This window comes from Motacilla alba, chromosome 8 (assembly GCF_015832195.1).
Source record: "Motacilla alba alba isolate MOTALB_02 chromosome 8, Motacilla_alba_V1.0_pri, whole genome shotgun sequence".
NCBI lineage: Eukaryota > Metazoa > Chordata > Aves > Passeriformes > Motacillidae > Motacilla > Motacilla alba.
This window is the reverse complement of record NC_052023.1, coordinates 21990184-22013493: the sequence shown is the minus strand read 5'-3', so window position 1 is coordinate 22013493 and position 23310 is coordinate 21990184.

The following is a 23310-nucleotide window of genomic DNA, read 5'->3' as shown; positions in this document are numbered from 1 at the left end:
CTGAGAGGCACTGAGCAGCCAAATTCCCACCTACACCAAGTTTCCCTCACCAACATAGTAACACTGTAATGAAAAAGTGCATAAAATAGATTCTGTGGTACTGGGCCAAGGAAAAAACGTCATTCTTTTCACTCTTCCTCCAGAAGCTAATCATCGTATCAACAGTTGAAAAGATGAAAAAAAATTCAAGCCAATTATATATTAAACACATAAAACAGCATTAGTGCATTAGTGGGGCTGAAAAATCAAATATTCAAAAGTCAGGAAATTACAAATATTAACTTCTCCAAACCAATATTGTTTTGGCTTCATTGCACATCCTACACACCTCAGAGGACATAGATTAACTAATAATAAACCATATAGATGTGCAACAAAATGTTGTAGCAGTAACCTTAGCTTGGGGATTGTCTTGGGTTTCAAGTACTTACTTTCCCAGTCCTCATTCTGTGGTAATTTTTGGCTGTGTTTTAGCAGCCAGTATTTGCAACTCCCACTGAAGTAAATGAAATTGCTTGGGGCTTTGTATCCTTAACATATAACAATGCACTTCATGTAGCTGAGGATTTTAAAAAAAAAAAAAAAATTAAATGTGGGTTTTTGTGTATCATGACGGGCCCTCACAGCAGGCAGCACTGGTGAATCTGAACTTCTCTTCTGGGATCAGTCTGGAGAGAAGGGAGCAATGTCCATGTCTGCTCTAGCCAAGGGGGTGGGAAAAGTAAGGCATCCAGCACTTGGGGATGTTACAGAACCAAAAGGAGAAGAAGCACACGGGGAAGGATATGGGGCACAACCCCAGTCATGTCTGTACCTCTGTCTTTCTGCCTGCCTCCCTTCTGCCCTCCATCTCTCCCCCGAGACCTATTGCAAAGCACACAGAATGTGAAAGTCTCTTCTGCAAAAAAAATGGCCAATACTTTAACAAGATTGAGTTTGGATCAGATGATTATCCAAATATTGAGACATTTTACTTATGGAAAATTTCCATTTGACGTGCACAAGAAAGAAGAAAAACCAAAAAAAACCCCCAACACTCCACCTCCAAAAAACTCAGGATTTCAGTAAATCTGTATTTTGAATTACAATAAATATTTTATAAGTCTAGTGTATATTTATTTCTCTCTTCTCTTAAGCTGCTGATGCTTACCACTTTTGCAGACAGAGGAACAGTCTGGCGGCCTGTCAGGCTGACCTACCATGCAATTCCAGCCACTCTTGGACTAGGGTCTGTCTTGGCAGATAGGACCATTGGGTCCCCTAGATTTCATTTTATCATAATTGGAGAAAAAATAGGTAGGGTTTCTTTCCCAAAGTAAATACATGCCTTGTCACTGGAGTAAATTGACTGCATGCAGTGACTAAACCTTGCCTGCCTGGAAGAGCAGGAAGAGTAGAGAAAGTTCAACTTTAAAATAGAAGGCATATGAGAGAACACCCTGTTGAGATGAGGCTCACATCTCTCGGAGCTATTATTTCAGACTCTGTGAAAGCTTAAGCAGACATTTCTGCCCAGGTTACACTTAGTTCATGTTTTCAACACTGTTTTGCAACCACAGCAGCTTCTAATGAAAGATGATGTTTTGGGAAAGGTATTGGTGTTCAAAACCACCTCTTGCTACTGCCTCGGTTTCAACTTTTCCTTGGAAGAGAATCAAGAAAGAAGGAAAAACTGAAAGAAAAACCTCTAGATATGCATAAAATGGATTAATTTAGTATATTCTGAAGCTATGAGTGTAGTTTACTTTTCTTTACTCTTTGGTTTTCCATTCCAAATTAGAGCCATGAAGCAACTGATACTTGGACTTGTCAGAATCAGCTGTTCTACATGTAATCCAAAAGACACAAAGCCTTTTTCTTTAAGTTTTGCATAACATGAAAATGGCTGACTTTGACCTAAATTATATCTAAAAGATTAGCATAGGAACTGTTATTAGAGGATTTGCAGGAGGTGGGGGAGATGAGCATTTGTTTTGTAGATAAGAGCAACTGAAAAACAGCTAACTTAGAGATGAAGATTCCTACTCAGTCTTCCATTGTAGTTTACCAGTGGTGAATATTCATTAGTCATCTTTTTACCAGTCTAATAATGTAAAGGAGTTTTAAAACTGATACAGATACTTACACAATTCAGCTCTTACGTACTGGCAGTAAAAGAGGTCTCATGTAAATTGAATTGGACCTACAAGCATTCATTTTCTCCCAGATTTATTAATGCTTTGGAGTAAGATGCCAAATGAAAAAATATCCAAAAATCTACTTCATCTGAATCAGGTAAGAGGAGAATGGAAGTGCCATCAGGGCAGCTCCATCTCAAGGATCATGGAATGGCCTACATTGGAAGGAACCTTGAAGATCATCTCGTTCCAAGTTCCCTGCCATGAGCAGGGACACCTTCCCCTAGACCAGGTTGCTGAGATCCCCATCCAACCTGGCCTTGAACACTTCCAGGGATGGGGGCATGCACAGCTTCTCTGGTCAGCCTGTGCCAGTGCCTCACCACCCTCAGAGCAAGTAATTTATTCACAATATTTAATATAAACCTACTGTCTTTCATTTTGAAGCCATTCCCCCTAGCCCTGTCACTACATGTTCTGGTAAAATGTCCCTGTCCATGTTTTTTTGTAGGCTCCTTTCAGGTACTGGAAGGCTGCAATTAGGTCACCCCAAAGCCTTCTCTTCTCCAGGCTGGACAAACCCAATTCTCTCAGCCTTTGTTCATAGGAAAAGTGCTCCATCCCTCTGATCAACTGGGTGGCCCCTTCTGGACTCCAGCAGCACCTTGCACTTAGCCTTACTAAACCTCGTGAGATTCCCAAACCTCATGAGATTTGTTATCAGTCCAAAAAACCACAGAGCATAGTTTCTAGTTTGCAACCAAGCTCGTTATGGACACAACAAGAGATGTAGATGAAAAACACCAAGCAAAATGCCAAAACAAGCATCAGATCCTTTCTGTTAGCAATCTGCCATTCTCTGCCAAATCAAAACCATGTGGGTTTGGGTCTGTAAAAGTGGTGCAAAGTTGGGTTAACATCTCCAAAAGGGAGATGAGAAACAGACAAAAAATGGTCACACATCTTGTCACTTGGAAATGGTAGAGCAAGGAAGAGAAGTTCCATGAGAAGCCAATTACTTTTTTCAAGTTGATACCGCTACATTCACACATGTAGTGATTTTCTTTTAGCATGGAAGCATAAAAGGGACAGAGGGAAGGCAAAGGCGCAAATCTTATGAAGACAAAAGTTATTCTGTTCAGTATTTAGCATGGGGGAATTTGAATCCTCCTAATGCAAATTGCAAGCATCCGTGCTTTCTGCAGGGAGATTCACAGGGAGCACAGGAAACAGATTTTACCCTACACACAAGTACCACCCTATGAAATGACAGGGTTTAGGGATCGCTGCCTGAATCCAACTCTGTACAGATCTAAATCTCCCATCCCAAATAACTCCAGCAAGGCTTTGAGAGGTAGAAAACACTCATCATCACCATAAGCTGGAGCAGACATATTGTGAATTAAGAAATCTTAAGTATCACAGAATTCCTCACTTGCTAGGTACAATTCATTTAATAGTAAAGCATACTACTAATAAAGTGATCTTCCTCTTAAATGCTCCTGAAACCCATAAAGGGATTTCCTTCAGAACATTGTTAGCAGAGCTTGCTGAAAGACATGTTCTCCCCTGGGAACACCAATGGCTTTGTCAAAAATGGCAAAATCAAAATCTATCAAGTTTCCCACTCTATGGCCATAATAAATTTTTTTTAGAATACTTTGATACTCTCTGCAGTTTATACCTTGTACCAAGAATTCTCCACTCACCCCTGAGTGTACTTGGGTCAGTTTTAGTCCTGGTTCCTTCAAATAAGTTACAGCAGGTTTATGTTATCTCAGCAGCTATCAGTACATCTCCTAACAACATAATCACCTTGTCACACCTCAGAGACTTGAAAAGCATCTCTTACAATGAGAGTTTGCTCTCAGCCCCGTTTTAATGGGATTGGAGGTTTGGGGTTTTTATCACCTTGTTTGAATCTTACATACACCCATTCCCGGTTGTAAACGAGTGACTATGTCATCTCCCCTATGCAAAGTTTTCCGAATTACCAAATTCACAATGATCAATTTCCCAGTTAAACTCCTTAGCCATAATACTGTCATGAGACAATACTTGAAGACAAAATACTGTACTTTAAAAGAACACCACATACCTACATTATGTGATTTCATCATTCAGTTTCTTTAAAGATAGTCTCTTTCAAGATTTGAAATAAGTCTCTTTCAAAAAGCTTGTTGAGTTGATTAACTAAATACATATATATAGAATATACATATCTACAAGTGTTCCACATTTTTATTGACTCCTTGCATGATCATACAAACATATTTTTTAACTTTTTGATGTTATTTGTTTTTTTTTAAAAAATGCACTGTAAAGGGATCTAAGTTTTCCTGCTCAAGAGCAGATGATGATTTAAGGTGGACATGACCAAAGGTGACACCTCGCCATGCCTGGGTGAGGACTTCCATGTGATGCTTGTGCTAGGTTGTCATTAAGGTTCAGGGATGCTGCATTCCAGAGCTTTCACTGTCCTTGCAGCCCGGCTATGTGCAAAGGCTAACCTGCCCAAACTCACACAGCCAGGTAAACACACTCATTAATTAATCAGTGGACTCCTGGGCAGAGATCATTGCTTGGATGGAAATGAGGTTTCCTTGATTTTCTAATCAGTGTGTCCTCCCAACAAGATTGAGATGGCAGATCTTCATAATCAGGTCAGCTTTAATTAGAAGTTTAACAAAGGAGATGGGGGAACTTCTATGAGCATATCTTCAAACTACAGAGCTTTGAGAGATAAGACACTCAAAAATGTAAATGTTTATGATACGGCTGTATTAGCTCAGCATTTGGTTTACTGGTAGTATTTGCAAGTCTTTGCAGTCTGATCTATAATACCTTTTGTTTGTTAGATGGATTTGCATCATAATCTACAGAAGATGTGAAGTATGCATTTAGTAAATATTTACAGGACTTTGTAAAGTTTAACCAGACATTTACTTTACCTATGCAGTCTGGATGCTTTATTAATTGTTTTAATGCAAATTAATTTAGAAATTAAACATAATATTTCTTTGCATATTAACTTCAATTCATAAACAATTTAGAAAATCTGGGTGGATTTCTAATTTCTATTTCTGATTTATTTCTAATTCAGAAGTGACAGCTGGCAGAATCTAGCAGTAGAATAAGCCACCTTTCAGGTCTGCTGCCCAAATCAGCCTTCAGCCAGCAAATATCAAATGCTTTCCAGTGGATGCTGATTATTCATAGGAGTGTTTGAAAACAAGGGCTGGTCCTTGCCCAGTTCCAGTTCAGATGCGAGTCAGACACCTTGCAGCTGGCCTCCCTGTTAGGAACTTCAGAGAAACGAAAGATGGAAAAAAGAAAGAAGCTGTTCTTTCCTTTGCATAGGAAAAAACCCAAAAAACTCCAAGAAAGTTTCAAGAAACATTTCTGGCAATATTAAGGGAATATACCCACAATTCTTTCCCACACTTAGTGATTGTTGTGGAGATTTTTTCAGCCCAGCAGACAGTTTGCTTTAAGGAATAATTTTTTAGTGAAGCAGCAGGGTCAGGCAGCATCTTTCAATATGCATGGATTCAGGAGAAGGAAATCACTCATTCAAGTCATTTGCAAGTAAAAGTTTCTTACCAGATTGAATGCTTTCTTGCTGAATAAATTCAGTTCTTCTCTTTAGGCTAGAATATACTCCTCATACTTCTCAAATGTATATTTTAAATGCTGCAGGTTGCAGGTTACCTGATTAATCTGGTACTCATTAAAACTACGATGGAGCTTTTTTTGAAAGTTCTATTCAAAGCAGTATGAAACTGACTTTTGTAATCAGGCATAAAAATGTCATACTCTTGTAATCTTCTGAGTGTAGACTTAATGTGATAAGGCCAAATGTACACAAAATTAGGAACTGAACTTCATTAAAATGAAGATGTGTTAAAAGTCTTTAGACTGCTTTAGAAACTGTCTGTTGTGTCTACCAAAAAATTTCAAGCAGTAAATCAAGGATCCTAAAAATTAAAAGAACAGTTGCCAGCTATTTACTTGCCATGGATTAAGGCTCTATTTATGCACTAGCATAAATTACATATAAAAGAGTGTATACTGACAGAAGTTTTATATGAAAATTAGTTATAAAAAGCCAGTCTCTCAGCTCTACAAACAGTATTTAATTTACAAATAGCCAGTAGAGACAGTGTATTTTTATATTTATTTGCATCAAAAGATTAAAAATTACTCTATGGTTTCCTCTGTCAAAAGATCCTGCAGAATATCCCTGACCCTTTTCTAATGTTGTGGCTGACATAATGGGGAGCCCCAAGTGCCAGATTCTTTGGCCAGCGATTTGTCCTCATGTTTTTTGAGAGTGCTCTGCTCATAAGGTAATTTAGCAATGTCTAATTTTCTTCTTAGGAATATGTAAATTCCCTCTAACATTTTTTTTTTTCTGTAAAGGAAAAAGTATACCCCTGTGTAGTGTATGAATCCTAATGTAGATATATGGCAGGTATTTAAGGAAGACTTCCTACACTGCTGTTTCTTTTAACACTTTGTTGTGAAACTGGATCACAGGTAAATCACTGAAATATCAAATACATCTTCTGCAGGTTTCTTCATTCAGAGGTGTAAGGACAACAGACCCAGTTGCCATTGTGCTAAATAGCTACAAATACTTCATCAGATGGGTTATCTCTGTATGCATTTGCCTTTTTTGATTCACCACTGCATCAGATACCAAAGATACAAAGCGGATGGGAGGGCTCTCAGATGGGAGTGTAGTACCAGTAATTAACTAATACAATCAACTTCCATATTTATCAGTATGCTTACTGAAGAAATTCTTGAGTTTAATAGCTAGGTAAAATGAGAGCAGAGGGAAGTGACATCTCCAGAAGAGCAAGGCCAGTGGGCTGTCCTTGGGACGGTACAGCCCTAGTGCATTAACACAGCTGATGGCTTTATTTACAGGAGTTAGTCCTGATGCCTACCCTAACCACTGGAGCTGTAGATTCAGTTTAAGAGCAGAAGAGTGGTAGCAACACCATGCTGTTTGGCATTTGAGAGGCTGTGCCTGAGAGAGTTCAGAAAGATGACAGCAGTGAGCCTGTGGAGCCACCTCACTGTTTTATTTGGGGGCTTTTCTCCTCACTGGTGGTGAAGGGAACAGGGCTCGTAGCAGTTCTCAAATGTTGCTGTACTTCTGCCACAGAATCAGGCCATTTTGTTGTCAGAGTCCCAGGCAAACACAAAAATTAAATCATATTGATATGACTTATTTTGCACAGAATTTTCCATCTGTTGCTCTTCTCAACAGTTCTATTAGAAAGTCGTATTGCTTCATATTCTATTGTTAACAGATGTTGGAGCAGAATAATGTGTACGTGTTCCTGAGAATTAGAAGTGTTGCTAACTACAAACCTCTGTCCTCAGACTTGCATTTTAACACCACACCAAAGCACCTTGCTGCCATGTGAAATCCCACTTGTGGGATGATTCCCTCTGCTCTGGTTCCTGCTCAGAGCAGGCTGCTTGGGACTTCATGCAGGTTGGCTCGGAGCATCTCCAAGGGTGAGGGACACTGCAGCCTCCCTGGGCATCCTGCTTGCTCCAGTGTTCAACCACCCTCCCAGAAAAAAATAAAATTACTGTATCAAGTCAAAATTTCTCATGTTTCAACACATCTTTAATGCCTCTGTCCACCTCCGGGAAAAGCTGGGCTCCATCTTCTCCTCACCCCCCTCAGTAGCTGCCTACACCAGGGGGCTTCTCCCTGAAGCCACCTCTCCTTAGGGCTGAACAAGCACAGCTCTCTCAGCTGCTCCCCCCTCTCTCAGAAACTCCAGCCACACAATATGCTGGCAGCCCGCCCCTGGCCCTGCATTAGTGTTTCATTTTCTTGTGATGGGGAGCCCAAAATGGGGCAGAGTAAACAAACAGAGGGAATAATGCCTCCCCTTCAGAGGCTGCCTGGCCATTTGCTGGCAGAGCTTGGAGGGCTGTCAGCCTCCTTTTGCTAAAGAGCATGTTGCTGACTCACAGTCAGCTCCTTGTCCACCAGGTCCCCCAGGTTTTATTCTGCAATACTGATTTCTGCACAGCAAATCCTCAGCCTGTAGTGCATCAGGGCCCTGATTCAACTCCCTCTGCCAGGATTTTAGTTGGTTCAGGGGTTTATTTGACTGAGTTCAAGGTCAGCCTTTTTGCTGATCTGAGCTATTTGTTGGGAATAAAGCTAGAAACAACCTCAGCAAAGGCTTGCCTGCCTCTCCATCCCTTGGGAGCTGCTTTCAAGCTGAGGCTCTCGCACTTGGCCTCTGCCTGAGCGACACTGCAGCTGTGCTGCAGCTGTGTCAGTGCCCAGTCTCCTACCTCCCTGATCCTGACCTGCTGGCTTGATTTCCTGGCTTGACCTTGAACCTTCCTCATCACAACAGGCTTGCTGTGTGGTCACTGGACCCAGGCTGACACTGGCCACTCTTTCCAGGCATATAAGCACAAGAAGCCCTTTTATACCCTTTACATCATTTGCTAATTTCAACCCAGCTTGAGTTTGGATTTTGCAGTTTTCTCTGTATGCTCAAGTGTCTTTGAATACCTTCTGGGCTGCCACCTCTGCTTCCTCCTTCAGTGTGCTCCCTGTGTGCATCTGAGCTGGGTCAGGAGTCCCCTCTCCACCCATGCTTCTCCTCTGTTACTTTTGATTTACTTTCCATACATTGCAGTAGACTGCTCTTATGCCCCATGGAGGTTGTCCTTGAAGACTGACTCGCTCTCCTGGGCCCCTTATTCCTCCAAGTCTGTCTTACATGGGGATTTGCCAAGTCTCATGGTCATTCCAGTCAAGGCCGCCCTTGACCTTCACCTTTTCAACCAGTTCTTCCTTCCTTATGTGTAATGGGTCCAGCAATCAGTTCAGTCATCACCTGCTACAACAAAATGTCCTCAGTACGCTTCAAAAACCTCCTGGATTGGTTGTGCATGATCCTGTCACCATTCTAGTGGACAGGGCATTTGAAATTCTCTATGAATGCCAGGGCCTGGGATAAAGAAGCACTCAAAACAGGACTAAACAAAAATTCATCTTCATGCCCACAACATGTTTAGACTCCAAATATCCCTGCAAACAGATGTGATATCAAAGAGAAACCTCATCGTGCACACTACAGCATGAGTGGGAAATGCAGCCTAGAGCTGTGGTGAACTGCAGTCAGCCAGTGTGGATAGACACGATGGGACTGAGCCTAAGACCTGAAGACACCAAGCAAGAGGACATCACCTTAAGTCCTGAATTTGGTGTGGACCCTAAAGAAGGAGAGGATCACTACATCCTTATCACCTCCACTTCTTGAAGTAGTTGATCTCTGCCTGTTTCTATCCAAACAGCATCAGAAGTAGCACATGGGATCTGATGGACTATACTGGAATACAATAGTCTTGAAATCCTCATTTCCAAGGATCTTTTTTTTTTTTTTTTTATTTCTCTTGCAATCTCCAGAGAAAACAAAGCTAAAATTCCTCATTCAAGGACCTTTTACACATTAAAATGTAACTGCACTCTATAAACTTGCCCAAGGACATGTTCTTTCTGCTCTATTATCACCTAAGTTTCTTTAATGCCAACTGTTAAATGTGGTATTTTGTATACAGGTTTCTATGGCAGAGCATCATTGATATGCATTTCAAAAAGCATTGTGAAAGCTGTTATCTAAAATTCATGGTTTGCTCATCACACCTAGTATTCCTTAATAACACTCAATTTATATCTATAAACAGGGCTGGGCCTGTTCTACAGGGTACAAACCAGGCAATCTGAAATATGCCAAGTGAAAGCGTTTCAAAGAGCTTAAAGAATATTCCTGATACCAGCATTTACACTTACAAGTATATTCATTGCTGCCACAATCAACTGCAACTGTTTGTTCCACTTTTTCTGAAATATTCTGGACATTTTTTTCCCTTAACATAATGTATAGTAAACTTGGCAAGTGGGGAGACACGGGGAATAGTTTTACAGAACAATATGTCATTTTTCTTTTTCACAGAACATATGTCAGGCACCAGCAGACTCAGGAGATGTAATCCATATGAGAGTTCCTCTAATGTGTTACAAAATACAGTCAGAATCTTGCAAAAGGAGTTTCTTTTTTCAGTGTGTAAGCTTGGGATGACAATTAGGTATAATCAAACATTCAGTACAGTTAAATTATTTTTTTTTAAGTGATTAGAAAGAACTCCTTTCCACAGTAAAACTATAGGGTATTTCCAGGCATTAGTTAAGTAAATAAAATTTGTTTTGAACTGAAGGACCTCCTTAAAAGACGTCTAGTTTAGCCTGGAGACATGATATACTGTGATTCTGATGTGATGTAACTTATTTTCACTTTTGGAATCTACAGACTGAATGAAAATCACCTACAGTATGGAGTGTGTTATATTTCTTCTCACATCATAGAGGTTGTTTTTATGATGGATGCAGTAGGGGATTCTTGAAATAGTCTAACTGCAGTGCCCATGCACTCACCCAAATGCTTGTAATTGCCTCTGCTGTTTTCCTGAGACTGCCTCTGTTAAATGTTATCACTGAAAAATTTAAATTTCTCGTCATGCAGTCATCAACTCGTAACAGCAGTAACCCAGAGAAGTAATAACATACTGTGTTTTATTGCAAGATGATTTCTGGCCTGCTGAGGAAGCCAACCAATGTTTTCAACAAATCTGGGCATTACCCATGACATAAATCTTCTTTCATCACACATATGGCAGATGAGCAGTCATCCACTGCCAGTAAAGATATTTGTCTTACCTATTTTGTTTTGGACTCATTCAGAAACAAAGAGAGCAACCTCACTGCGCTTCTCAAACCAAACACTTGCAGGCTTTCACTCCCTGCAACAGAAGAATCAGCACAAACCCCCTTTAATGCAAGCAACAAACCAGCATCCCTCCAGTCCATCTGCTGTGTGCAGCTACACAGGAGATCTGCCTCACTCAAAATAATTACTGAAGTATGGCAGTTCTGCTCCTATAGCTACTCTTTTGCTAAACTCATCCTGCACTTTAAAACCAAGCACTAACCCCAGGTGCATTAACTAGGGGCAAGCAAGGGATCCCTGTTTCCTGGTGACTGTTCACAGTTCTGCTTCTGAGAGAGCATTTCTAGAGCCAGACCACGAGAATGTCTGCCAACAGAGAATACTCTTCTTGATAACACAAAATTGAAATCTACACTCTTCTCAGAGCTTTAGAAGAGGCTACATCGAAAACATCTGTCCTGCAGCTGGATTGCAAGGCAAACAGGATCCTAAACAACTGAGACAAGCACTGGTTGACCTGTGACGTGCAAAGTCACTGTGCTGCCTTGCTTCCTTTGCTGTCTTCTCCTTCTAACACAGGGGATTTACCTCTGCAGAACCATCAAGGAGCTAACTAACAGGTGCCTGAGAAAGAGACAAAGGGGCCTAAAGGATGAGTACCAGTGGTGGAAAATTTCTTAAAGGCTTCTGACAAACGAAGTTGCACTTTCCTGTAGGATGCTTTTCTGTGACAAGCAGCAGCAATGCTGTTTCCTACTTCTGCTTCAACAGATGTAGAAAAATATCTTCAATGCATTATGATTAATTAACCTTAAAAATGGTTTTCTCTGTCCTTAGCTCTCTAGATTTTACTGCCTATTCATCTGTGTCTATGAAATAGTAACAATTTGTAATTTTTTTCTGTCTATATTGTTAATAAAATACATTGAGAATGCTAATTAGAATTCTCTGTTTCAAAGTACATTTTCTAAATATTCTCTGCGACCACTTTTGGGGTAAGAAGTTTATATTACTAAATGGTTTTGAAATTTTCAAATTTTCATGTCCAAAAAGGGAATTGTGATCTGATTATATCCAGTTCAACCTTGTCTATTCTGTTTTCCCAAATATCATCAAAATAACTTTCTTTGGACTACTTTTTTCTTCCACATTATGTTTTCAAGTTTCTTCTTTTTGCAGGGAGTTAATTTTCTTCAATGTCCAGCACTATTTTTTGCTATTTATGAGCGGCTCTGCTGCCACTTATTCATGAGCTTCATCATCTGTGCTCTTGCCATCAACTCTCTCCATGCTGGACTGAGGCACACATCAGCCCTTGAGCACTGGGATAAAGTTCTGTTTTCCCATAAAAAAAAATCATTCAAGTTTTCAAAACCTTTCATTCACTAGCTTGTATATAAACTCAAATTTGAGAATAATTGATCTTGAAATGTCTGGCTGAATATACAGCCTGCCTGAAACAAGAGCAGGAGAGCTCCCTCTGTCCACTCCCATAGTTTGTGTGAATCCATGTGGATCCAGCAGGAGACTGATTCAGTGTGTCAGGGGTAGGGGATGGAGGGAGACCTGCACATCCACCCAAACAGAAACACAGGGTCCTCTGCTGTGGCTGAGAGCATTTTCCGGGAAAGAGAGAGGAGTGTGACGATGTTAAACCAAACAAGAGAGGAGAACACAAAGATCTCTTTGTCAAGTTTCCAAGACACAGTTGCCTTCATCCTTTCTTGGTGTGCAGAATGCTTCCCCTGGCCTCCTAATGAAGCTGCCAAACACCGCCCTCTTAATATTTCATGCATCGTTTCACTGCGTAGACCTTTCTGTCCTTGGCATTTGTCCTGTATCAGTTTTTATCCGCTGTATCCTTACAGTCCTGGGGAGTTACTTCACCCATGAGGCTGCTGGTACAGAAAGCAGTGCTGCCTCTCCCAGTGAATCCAGGAAGGTTTTAGCCATGGGCTTCAGGCTGTAAGAATGAATATGGACTTTTCCATGGGTGAAGCGGCCTGAGCAGATTCTCTCAGCAGGAACTGAGGATAGAAGGATCCATAGAGGATCATCACTGGTTTGTTTTCCAAGATTTAGCATTTCAAAAAACCACCAAAACCAGAACTGGAGAATTCAACTGATAAGCCGGGCAACCCCCTAATCAGCTGTTTGTATCAGAATTATAGAGAGCAATCCAAACCATAAAGTGGCACAGTCCCAGTTTCCGCCCGTCGCGCCTTCCGGCCCAGCCACAGGAAGCGCTCTGCGCTCGCTCAGGTGAGCTGCCACCAAATGAGCCACTGTGGTCTGCCTGTCGGCCAGTGCAAGTCCAGACCAAAGGGCTTCCCTTCGTTTTCACCTTACAAATGTCTGGAAAGTTCAGCATTGTGTTGAAAATAAGCTTTCATTTTTCAGAGTAGCCTCGCGTATCTTAAACTCCGCTTAAATCCAAAATAACAGTCTGTAATTAAAGGCAGGGGATAGGGGATAGACATGTTGAAGGAGACAGATCATGCCCTATATCGTTCATACCAGTCCATCTTCAGAGAAGTCAGGTAATTTATGCCAGCTGGTATTTTGGCCTTGCATTTTAAGCTTCCAATAAGAAATTAGGAAAACAATACTGAGAGCAATCAAGAGAGTTACAAAAAAGATTTGAAATTATTATTTTAAGATTTAATTTCTAGATTTTTGTATAAAACCCAAATGTTTACTAATCAGGTCAAGGCATGTGTCTATTCAGGAGCCATCTCAGTATTGTTGAGGAATTTGGCAAAATTCTCAGATCGACTTTCTTTTGTAGCACTTATTGCCAAAATGCTTTGTCATTTTCCAAGAAATGTATATTTCTTGGATTCGTTGTCCCAGCTGGTTTATTGATTCCATGGTTCTCCTTTCCAAATCACTGTTCCAGCTCATTGATAATGCTATCCAGTGCTGGTTACACAAAATGTTGTTGAAAGTCCTCTGTACTTTGAAAAGCCATGTGTTGACCAGTATTTTTAGTTAACAGATATACTCAGCCAAGATGACAATCACCAAATTTTCTACTTCAGTGTTTTTCCCGCAGAAGGCAATGAGCTGTTTGCTGCAATAAACTCTTCTGTTTTGCCCATAGTTATGGCCACAATCCATGCTCTAAATCACTGTCTACATTATTTTAACATAAATCCTCTTTCAAATACCCTTCTAATTCAATGGCATGCTGTAAATCAAATACACACTATTATAACTGCCTTGAGACTCTACTGGAGCTCTTCAAATATACTCTTTAAAAGCACTGACTTTATGGCAAGCTTCAGGGTAAATTTACAGCATGATACACAAAGACTTAGTCACAGGATCAAATTCTGCATGCAGAGAAGCTTAATGGCTTTGTCTTCTCAAACACACAGGTGGTTCACTTTAGAAATATATATAGTCCCACTGAAGTTAATAGAATTATGTGTGTTCTTAAGGTTAAGTACATGTAAGTATTTTCAGGAATCTTTCCAATATTCCAAATTATCTAGATAGCTGCATACTTAAAATCTTACCTTTGTAATCTGGCATATATTTTTTCTCTCTTTCAAAGCATTTCATGTGCTTTGGTGGTGACTGGAAGATTTTGTGGTTAGCAAAACTTGACAAACAAGAATCCACTACCTCAGATCATCGACAGCTTGGTTACATTAATCACACTTACTAACAGTGTTTCTAAGAAATGGACCTGGGTGACAGTAGTCCCATATGAACCATCTCCAGGGTCAGGTTTAGCACTATCTCAGTTTGCTGTTGCAGATTAGGACACAGAGGTACATTACAGGTGCACAGCACTTTGTTAAGCCAAATCAAACACAGGCAAAGGCTACACCACTGCCTTTCTTCCCCTCCCTCTGCCTCAAAAAAAAAAAAAAAAATCAACACACAACCCCCCCAACCCCACAACAACAACAACAAAAAAAAAAACCTCAATGTGACCTCCATCCTTCTCTTTTTGTCCCCATTGACAAGAGAAGGCTACTTTTGCCAGGCAGCCTTGGAGTGATGCTTCTTTCTCCGCTTCACATACATGCCTGAGGCTTTAAACCCTGTCTACCCAGCTGATTAGAAGGGATATCAGGCTGACAGCCACGATGATGCAGACCAGGAACAGCATGAATAATAGTCCTCATGGTTTGATACAAACTAATATATCAGATTACCTATTTTCCAAGAGATTTCTACTGCTGCACAGCAAATCCACTTTGAAACTGCAGCTGGTCTCTGGGCACACGATCACATGAGCAAGCCAGGATGAGTCCTGAGCAACTGTGGTGAGGAACAAACAGTCCACACTTCAAAACACAACTTTCTGATCATTTTGTCAGGAATAATAGGCTCTGTAAGAGACAGAACGTACTGAAAAGGCTAAAAAAGTTAAACTGACTAGTATTTCTATAGCAGTTTTGCTGTAGAATAATCCAAGAGAAAATGTCTCAATGTACTTGCCTTCCAAAGGGGTCCCAAAGGAGGAGTCCAGATTGCAATTCACGTCTAGATTGTCTGATTTATGAAGATCCTCATCTGCCAAATTCAGCAGCCTGCAGAAATTAATCCCAACAAGCTACCATTATGAGAAAGCTAAATGTGATTCTCTATGTCCTGAGCAAAGAAGGAAAAGCTGGAAGATTAAATAACGTATTGCATAGCACTGAGCAGGACACTTGCAACCTCAGACCACAGCAATGACATTGCTGCCCCAGGATTGCAGATCAAACACTATCTTAGTCCATTGCTTATTTCTAAAAGACAGTTTCTTCCAGTTCAACAGATCTTAGGGAACAAACCATCCTTCTGCATCCACCTAGTTGTTTACTGGGCTTTTTTTAAAAGGCAGTAAAATAGCCATTGTGAACTAGTTAATTATCACATAAATATTTACTCATTGAAGGGCACCTCAGATGATAGCAGGCTGGAGGCCTGCAATCCACTTGCAGACCAAAGCTCCTGGACGTGCGTAACTACTCTGCACTCAGTCAATACACACAGGCACATAAAGTCCTGGACCTGTGGCAATCTGCTTCAACTGCTCAATAGATGTCAAACATCCAAATTTATATGTAAAGCTTCAGTGTAGTTGAAAATGGATGTCTGCCCTTCATGTCTTGTGTAATACAAGAAATTTGAACAGAAAAATGGAGAGAAACTTGCTAATGTTTGACTGAAGACATTATACAGGCACTCAAAACCAAGGGAACCTCACCCTCATCCCAGTACAGGTACCTGCAGCTAGCATTAGGAAACAAAAGGTGTGTAAGAAACCTATTACAGGGAGGAAGAATTATTTATCAATGATGTAATAAACCATAATGAGATAAGCAAGGCCCGCATAGTTAAAGATATAAAGCTTTTCAAAATGTGGAAGAAGCATGAGAAGAGGTCCTGCTAAGATCACTTCAATCACCTACTACTGAAACCCACTCATATTAGGAAGCTGAACACTAACAAGAAATCTATATGAGCAATCTTAAATTTGCTCACATGAACCAGTGTGTTCTACTAATGATGTGAAAAAGTTGTTCCTGAACTTGGCAGCTGGCAGATTTCTTTATGAAATAATTACCAAACTAACAATGAAGGTTGCATTATACTTTCAGAAATCATGCTATAAGAGAGTTGCACATGCAAAATAAATTTGAATTAAGTTATCATAACTTGCTTGAGTTTAGTTAAATGGAAAAAGAAACAAATTTTGGTCTCTAACTATGATTTTTATTTCATAAGGGCAAATTTTAAGGAAGGGAAACTAAGTGAAAAAAATTCCTGAATTCATCCAGCATATTAACACTAGAGTCTTAGAATTTTCTTAAACAAAATTTGCTAAAACTATCTGGATTTGATAAGTGAGGAAAACTGTAGGGAAAAGACTTCATAAGTAGCCACAGTAAAACCAGTTCCAAAGGTATTTTAGGACTAAGAACAGAAGCTGATACAGCTGGTAAGAACAGGAGCTGGTAAAGCCAGCACAGAATAGAGGAAACAAAAGATTCTCATGCCAGATGACATTTCTGGTAGAAAGAAGCAAGCGGTTCATCTAGCTTGGGAAAACCAAGGCTAGGAGGGCAGCTGATCCAATTTCCCAACTATCCTTGAAGCTGCTGCTACCAAGAGTTTTTAGCTTAAGTTATAATAGCAACAGTTCAAGGTACTGGGCTAAAAAAAAGTAGTCTTCATGAGATTTAAAGAGGAAATAAGGTTTCTTTTCAGAGAAGTGAATTATAAAAGGATAATGACAGTGCAGCTTCTTGGGTCAGGGCAGAAAACAGCAACTGAAAAGGTCACTGCAAACCTACAGCCCATGCTCCTATCTTTAGCCTAGAGCTTTGCCCTGCTCTAAACACCCTAATAAGTAAATGCAATTTATTGTGCTTTATCAAGTTGTACAAGACATCTTCAGGGAAAACAATAACCCAGCTCTTCTGCATGTTTTTCTCAGAGTCAGGGACTGGAGCCATGGCATTTGGATGAAAAAATCTTTATTCTTGCCCAGTTTTCTTCTGTGGAGCCAAAGTGTCTGATTCTGCTGGCATCCAGTTTCAGTTCTGATTTCAGTCCCATGAACCTGGTAACTCTGGACTATGATCTTTTACACCACAAAATTTCTCACTGTCTTTGTAGCCAAGTTTATCATCATCATTTCTCACAATAAAGCAGTGCTGCTGACTGTTTCAGATAATTTCTCACTGTAGTTTCTGGCCTTTCTATTCTGAAGTTCACAGAACTGACATGTAAACTGGTTTTCTCCTTTACTCCTCTCTTTCCCCAGTTGTACAAAATTACTCTAAAGATCACGTCATCTGTTTCAGTCATCTCTGCTTTTGGCAAGTAATGCTTCAATATCCATTTCCTGATCCTATTCCTAAATGATCATAAATAGAAAAACGTGAATATAAATATGCCAGTATGAAGCCAATGCCAAATGACTCCTATGTCCCCAATGTCCTATATAATACCAATATAATCTACATTTCAAATCCTGCAAAAGGTTTTTGCATTTGCATTGTCACCACAGGCTCCATGAAGCTGAAACTGGAGTGCCTTTGGTTCTATAGCGCTCCAGCCCATCCAACAGGAAGAGTGCAGCTTTAGATTTTTAAACAAAAAAACCAGAAAGACTACATTTTCTACGTGGCTTCAAGCTGCAACATAGGCAAACCTAAACTTCACATGGGCAAGCTTGTCTTATCCCATGGTCTAACAGGAAAACAAGGGACAAGCTCTCTTCTGACTTTGGGAAAAGAAGTGGTGGTTTGCAAGAACATCAAGGTTTATAATTATTAACTCAGAGATGCAGACTTCTGCATTATGTGATAACTACATGCTCTTAATATTTCCCTTTAAGTCTCAATCTTTTAAAGTGTGTCTGGCTGAGAGAGCACCTCCTTTTGTTATGGGCCAGGGAAAACAGATTGCAACATTTGCTTTCTCATAAATTCAAAGAGGAAGGTGAGGGGAAGAATCGACCTAGGATATAGTGCTTGATATTTTTCTGATATACCAGAAAACAAAATAAAAACCTGCACCAGCAAATTGCTCTTAAGTCATAAGGGTTGAAGGTATTAACAGCCCGATGGGTTAATGGATACCCCTACTTTTTATGGTAAAAGACCTTAATGGCATTCAGCACATTTTTCCACTGATTTTAATGACACCAGGATTTCACCTTTCCTTCTCAAGGATTTTCATTACACCAATGCATATATTACAGTCCACCCTCCGTATGGGCTGCTTCAATAAGGAGTCCCATCTCAGTCTGGAAAAAGGATGATTTTGATGAGTCTGTGTATATTCTCCATTGCCCATCCAGCTTGTGCTGGCACCCACATCCTGGTCAGACAACACAGTGCCAAGGGACGGGGAAATTACACCTTTCCTAGTAGTAAATGAACATGCTCATCTGGAAGAACCTTTAAAAAGCTCCCTTTTTAAAGAGGTACTTTTCTGCCAATTCAGTACTCTGAACAAGCCCCACAGATGGTGAGGCAATTTCCAGAGCTGGCAGAAGAGGAAGAGCAGGATCACCTCTGGCCAGTGGCCACTCCAGCAGCTCCACCTCTGAGGTGAGGGAAAGTTTTCCAGAGGAGCTAGAAGAGACCATAACTCAGCTACCGAGAAGTGCAAGCTCAAGAGAAATGGCCCAGTAGATGGAGTTTTCTTTAGAAAACATGTAAATTATAATATTCTGATGCAACAGTTGAACTTCTGTTTCAGGAGCACCTTATTTTGTGCTCTACTAGACCGGTTATTTGGGATTAAGAGTCCGTTTGGCACGCTTACTTTGAGGAGGTGCTACAGCCTTCATTCTCATCTCAGCGTCTCAGACCTTTGCTTCCACCACAGAGACACTGAATTAGTTTCCCAAGCAGGATATGCGAGCATGCAAGCACAGGGAGAGCATCTGCTTGCAAGCAGACAGGAACACAGTAAAGAGAGGGATGAGACACTGGCACAAACATTCCCTCTCAGACCTGTATCAGGTCACCGCAGTCTCCCCCAGGCCACACGTGGCTTCTGGAAGCATCAGCCCCTCGGTCAATGAAAAAGACCATTTGTTCCCAGTTCCAGAGAGCTGCTACAGCACAGCCCTGGTGCTCAGGGGAGGCACTGAGCAGATGCTCTGGGTCGCTGCTTGGTGGCCTGGGCTCTGGCATTGCTCGCTGCAGCTGTTCTGTTCTGTACGTATTGAATACACTTAAAATCTGTGCTCATGTCCCTGCCCGGCTGCCCAGCACACTAATGCCAGAGCAAGAAATGTATTGAAGTGAACAGAGCAGGAGTTAAGTCTGAAAGGAAGGTGGCCCCATTCCCTCTGTCACAGAAACCAGCTCCAGACGAGTTTTTGTCACTCACCTGAGCCCGAGGCAGCCCTCATGAGCAGAGCCACCACCACTGAGGTTTTGCACTCCCAGTGCTTAAAGAAGCAATGCAGCTCCAGCAGTTGCTTCCCTAGCATCTGACTGTTGGGGAGAAAAGCTCTTCTTCCCCTCACTAAAATGAGTGTTATGTGAGGCCATAGCCCAGGAGCAGGATCCTATTTCTGGCCCTGAGGTATGTTCACTTGATTTGGCATCCCTTCACCGATACTAAAACCAAACATGTGCTAATGCTACAAGCTGACCTCAGCTCTGTTGTTCTGCACACACACAATTACTTGTGCTGAGTGTCCACTTTAGCCTCCTGAGTCTGGACTGGTGAACAAGGAAGAGCCCTAGTCCCAGCTACGAGGGTGGATACCGTGGACCCATGCCAGGTTCAGTTCAATCCCCAGCAGCAGAGCGATCCATACTTCCTAAATAAAGAAGGACAAGTTTAGGGGATACCATAGCAGGGCAGAAAATAACTATTTCATGAGAGGTTTTGAAGTTCCCCCATTTCTTTTTGTTCCGCTGCAGAAATGTCGCAGTCGGTTTCCTGCATCCCAGATGACTGACCAAACAGCTCAGGATCACAGAGCTACCCCCAGGGCAGCTCCTGGATTGTCACCAGGTACCAGAAAACTGTCATGTCAGGCTGTGTGTGACTTTGGATCCCTGGGTCTTGAATGCAAGTGTTAGGCTAATCTCCTACTTCTGTTTACTGAGGCTATTGACAAAGGGCACTCAATGCCTTTTAACTTGCACGGTAAACATAAGTGGTTCTGTAAAGTGGGATTTTTAATTTGACTTGTAAAATGAGATTTTTTCAGAAATACTCTGTGGCTGAGTTGCTCATTTTGATAGGACTTTCCACATAAATTCTTAATTCAGACAAGTTTTAGGTTCCCATTCAATTTTCTAATCATGGTCTGAGTGCACCAACACGCTGTGCAGCCATTTCCCCCCAGCTCTACTGCTCAAAGCTGCCTGTGGTACAGTGTAGCTGTTCCTTCTGGGATTGAGCTTGCAGGAAAAAGCATTGTAAGAAACCCCACTCCTTCACTTGGGGAATATTATTTTATGGGTTTTTTAGAGTAAAAGTTTTCTGCTAAAAATCTTTGTCATGAGAGTGACTATAAAAATAAAGTTCAGTTTCCAAAATTCTAATAGTCTGTCAAGTATTAAAATTGTGTTTGAACAGTCCCAGCAACTATTACTTTTTAATGTTACAATTTTTTTTTTTTTAAATGCTTCAACGTTGTTGCTATGGAGTACCTAGATCACCTGCAGCTATAGGAATAAGCATCCTGTAATGTATAATGAATGCTGAGGCTCTACTTAGTTTTGCCCAGGGCTTGTTTTGCCTTAAAATGTTGGGGGCTGTTTTGGGGTTGATTGTTTCAGTAACATTTGCGGTAGTTTTAAAGGGCTTAAATACAGTCCAAGGAGAATTCTAGTGCCATTGTTTTACATTTTTCCATAGTGAATACCAAACTCTTTTGCATAGTTGATAGTCAACTCATCCAAGAGCAGTTTTAGCAGAAAAATTATCATTTATAACTTTATAGCTAGGACTGCTGGTAGGCAGGATAGTGCGGAAGTAGACGGATCTGCCCTTCCCCTGAGACACAGGAGAAATTAAAATGTTCCTTGTCCACTCCTAGCTTAGATGAGATGCTAACAAGAGGCAGGGAACCCTATACACTGTCAAGTCCCTATTTCAAAGGGAACAGAACATTTACACTTCTATGAATAGTGCTGAGTGCCAAAGGTATTGGATAAACATACATCATTTCCGTGCAGTTTTATGAATCATTCCGTAGCATGTATTAATCCCAGATGGTATGGGAACATCACCTTTGAAATGAATACTGCTGTCTGAACCTTGTTGACTTCTGCTGCCCAGAACCACCACAACCCTTTAACATTCACAGAGAAGGTACAGCTCCCTGTCCTCTCTCATCTCCTGAGAGACAGCCTTCCTCCACCTGACAACTTAAGGTTAGTTTAGATGCTTAAAAAAAAAAAAAAAAAAAAAAAAAAACACCTTAAGAACCCATTGGCTCCAGGCCTGATGAACAGATTTTGTCAAGCTTTTAGATATTTGAGAATACCATGTTATTTTCATGGACAGATGGAAAATGTAAGTACAGTTAGGCACGAGGCATTTGGTTTCTCAAGGCCCTTGCTTGCCTACACAGATAGGTAATTGCTCAGCACTTCTAGAAGGCCCAGAAACAGAGGTGTGAGTGCTTTTGAAAGCACTTCTTTCATTGAGAGAAGATCACCTAAGCCAAGTTGTTGTTTTGGTTTTTCTGGAGCAGCAAAAGGTACCTTAGCTTTGATCATACTTGGGCTGAGTGTCCAATTCAGCTCCAGATACAACTCCTGAATTCCACCAGCAAAAATAGTTCAAATCCTGAAACATTCAGTTACTTCAAGTAGTTACTACAGTCCTTTAAAGTTCAATGTTTACTGGGAAAAGTAAACAGAGAGGTGCAAAAAATGGAGCTCTGCTGCTTGATTCACTTTCCCAACAGTGGCAATGCTTCTGTGTGAACTTCAGAGGGGATTAAAGAAACCAAATACCTCCAGGCACAGCACCATTACCTCAGTCTAAAGCAAACCAGAGGCAGTTAATTCTGCAGAACTAACTGCTCTGGGAAATCTCAAAGATCAGTGACAGAATGGCTCACAAAGTCAATGGGATGAGGACTAAGACAAGCTGTAAATAAGCATGAACTCCCAAAATACAGGATTCTATTCACTTGTACCTTCTTTAAACATACAGGATCTCCTAGACAACATCCTTAAAAGAAGTTTGAAAGTCAGTAGATAAAAGAAGTTTGTCCCTTGGATGATCCCACTGGCATTTTCTCCACATCTCATGTAATGACAAAGTTCAAAGTAGCTTTTTTGGAGCATTGCTTCCAAGTTCTCACATCCTGAATTTTGTGATCTGGCTGCTAAACATGAGGCATCTTTACAGAATGCTATGCAGAAGAACCTGAGTGCTCTCTACAAAAAGCTGATCATCCTTCACAAAGTTCCAGCTCCTGGCACACATAATATTCAGAGAGAAGTTTTCTTCTTTTTTTTTTTTTTTTAATTTCTTGTCAAAGGCCATGTGATTCATCAGTAGTCTAGGTTAGATTTGTAATATATTTGAGTTACCTGCTCAAGCCGCTTGACCGTATTGCTGAAATAAAGGGTGAAAAGAGCACAAGAAAGCCATCCAAAATAGCCATTCTCTCATCCATGTCCGAGAAACATACACTAATTTTTTTTATCTGAATAGCATATTTTACTAAGATAATAAAAAGCCTAACCTTTTCTCCATTAGCTAGCAATATGATCTAATAAATAAATTTCTAAATTCCTGTGAAAATCAGACTAATTATTTCACTGTGGAATAAAATAGACATTTTTGACATGTCTTTTGCCATTTAAAATTACTTTACTCTTATGGGATTCAAGCCACTGTCCCTTAAATCATGCCTGGAGTATGTGAATGATAATGCAAACAGAAGCAAGGTGTGAAAAGACTTACAT